Consider the following 2,900-nt stretch of genomic DNA (forward strand, 5'->3'; position numbering starts at 1 on the left):
ACTTGAGTGTAGGAATATTAAGGGTCTCCAGCTTCCCAGTCAACACCATGGGTGTATTTCATGGTCTCAATCTCTTGTCCCTGTTTTCTGACCACTTGACAGTGTGCACAGCTGCACTCTTTTTTTAATTGAAGTGAAAAATGTACCTTTTAATTCCTCTGGTTGTTATTGTCATACTAAGGTTAAAAGTATTGCCCTGCCACACTCAATCGCTTCTCGGCCTTTTGGCTAAGATCAAGTGTAGTATCGACATGCTGTGCTTGGTTGAAGTCATTAGGTTACATTTCAGCTTCATTTGAAGCAATTTTTAAAAGCAGCATCGCAGCCTTTTGGCTAAGATGCAAATGAGATCAAGCCTTGGAGGAGATGCAATGCCTACTCCAATCAGCTTGGATCATGTAGATCAAGCCCAAGACAGGAGGTGAGAGCCCTGTCTTGTCAGCTTGGATCGGGAATGTCTCAACTTGTTGAGACTCTGAATTGGACTTGATTTGATTGAATTGGATTAAAAATACAAAAAAAACCCACCATCATGCAGCAATACATTTGTGAGCAGGCAGATGCTGTAATTTACTTATCTCCGTCATATCATAATAAAGATAATCATTACATTTTAGAACAGATACTTCCCTGTTTCAAAAAGAAAGATTATTGTCCCTGCTGTTTCAGCTCAGAAAGCGCAGATTCTAACCAGAGTTCCATCTCCCCATGAGCAAATAAAGAGGACACATTCTGCATACTTCAGCTTTTGTTCCATTTCTTCCTAAATGCGCTGTAAGAGTTCAGCAGCCTCTCTTCTCATCTGAATTTAATGGTTACAAATTGATATTGTCAAGTAGGTGTTTTCGCTGGAACAACAGAATCATTCATTTCGTCCTCAATAAAGATATATGTGTATTCTGAGATTCTGTAATATGAAGCAGCAACACCCAGTATACAGATCTTAGAACATAGTTCCAATGTGACACTACAGGCTTCGAATATATCCAATACGTTTTCTTGGAACCAATTCAATCCCTAAGAGACTCCACTGGCCTCCTCCTTAAGTAGGATAGTGACCAGTTTTTGCACAAAATAGGATTCACAATCAAAGGAGCACCCAGAGGAAATCCATGCAGTCACAGGGAAAATGGGCACCGCAAATAACTACAAAAGGTCATGAATGTAGCCCAGTCCATCACACAAACCAGCCTCCCATCCATTGACTCTGTCTACACTTCCCGCTGCCTCGGCAAAGCAGCCAGCATAATTAAGGACCCCACGCACCCCAGTCTGTCTCTCTTCCATCTTCTTCCTTCGGAAAAAGGATACAAAAGTCTGAGTTCACGTACCAACTGACTCAAGAACAGCTTCTTCCCTGCTGCTGTCAGACTTTTGAATGGACTTACCTTGCATTAAGTTGATCTTTCTCTACACCCTAGCTATGACTGTAACACTACATTCTGCACTCTCTCGTTTCCTTCTCTATGAACGGTATGTTTTGTCTGTATAGCATGCAAGAAACAATACTTTTCAGTGTATGTTAATACATGTGACAAAAATAAATCAAATGTGCGAACTCCACAGTCACTCAAGGCTGGAATCTGGGTCCCTGGTCCTGTGGGGCAGCAGAGCTAGCCACCATGCCACCCCTAAATGGTGAGAGGTTGGGAAGTGTTAATGCCCAAAAAGGACCAGGATGTCCATGTTTATGAGTCAACAGAAGCTAGTAAGCAGGTGCAGTAAGCAATTAGGAAAGCTAATGGCTTGTTGACCTTCATTACAAGGGGATTGGAGTAGAGGAGTAAAGATGCCTTGCTGCAGTTCTGTGGAGCCTTGGTGAGATCACACCTGGAATATTATTTATAGTCTTGGTCTCCTTACCTAAGGAAAGGATGGATCATTGATGCGCTATCAATCAGGCGAAAGACTACCGATATGCCAATATAAGTATAGGCTTTTATTCACAACAGAATCAGGAGCAGATCCATGATGTCATATCTGTAGGTGGAGAGCTCAATCCTCCACCGCAAGATCTTGTCATTCTTAATCTTGCCCTTTTGCCTGGTGTTAAACAGGAAGGCAACTGACCACTGGTCCGTAATTAAGGTGAATCGTTGGCCCACGAGATAATGGTGCCAGTGCCGGACGGCTTCCACGATGGCCTGGGCCTCCTTCTCGACCGAGGAGTGTCGAATCTCAGGGCCTTGTAAGGTCCGGGAAAAGAAGGCCACCGGACGGCCCCTCTGGTTAAGGGTGGCAGCTAGGGCAAAGTCAGACGCATCACTTTCCACTTGGAATGGGATGGATTCGTCCACAGCGTGCATCGCGATGTCCGCTTTGATGTCGTCGAAGGCCCGACGGGCCTCCTCCACCAGGGGAAAAGAGGTCGATTTTAGGAGCGGACGGGCTTTATCTGCGTAACGGGGAACCCACTGGGCATAATAGGAGAAGAAGCCCAGGCATCTCCTCAGTGCTTTGAGGGTAGTAGGGAGGGGAAGCTGCATAAGAGGACGCATACGGGCTGGGTCGGGGCCAAGGACACCATTTTCTATCACGTACCCAAGGATGGCAAGGCGGCGTGTCCGGAAAACACACTTCGCCTCATTATATGTGAGGTTCAGGAGAGTGGCCGTACGAAGGAATTTTTGTAGGTTGGCATCATGATCCTGCAGGTCATGGCCGCAGATGGTGACGTTATCCAGATACGGGAAAGTGGCCCGTAATCCGTGCTGGTCCACCATTTGATCCATGGCCCGTTGGAAGACTGAGACCCCATTGGTGACACCAAAGGGGACTCGGAGGAACTGGTAGAGGCGGCCATCCGCCTCCAAGGCAGTATATGGGCGATCCTCCGAGCGGATAGGGAGCTGGTGGTAAGCCGATTTCAAATCGATCGTCGAGAAAACCCTATAGTGCGC

The 2,900-nt window shown here is 46.2% G+C and overlaps 1 non-coding gene across 1 annotated transcript; it reads left to right on the plus strand.

The window, feature by feature from the left end:
- Positions 1-208: 208 nt before the first annotated feature.
- Positions 209-400, plus strand: LOC144482126 (U2 spliceosomal RNA). Its single transcript, XR_013495865.1, has one exon. It is a non-coding gene; the product is annotated as a U2 spliceosomal RNA (small nuclear RNA).
- Positions 401-2,900: the final 2,500 nt, after the last annotated feature.

This window comes from Mustelus asterias, chromosome 2 (assembly GCF_964213995.1).
Source record: "Mustelus asterias chromosome 2, sMusAst1.hap1.1, whole genome shotgun sequence".
Classification (NCBI taxonomy): domain Eukaryota; kingdom Metazoa; phylum Chordata; class Chondrichthyes; order Carcharhiniformes; family Triakidae; genus Mustelus; species Mustelus asterias.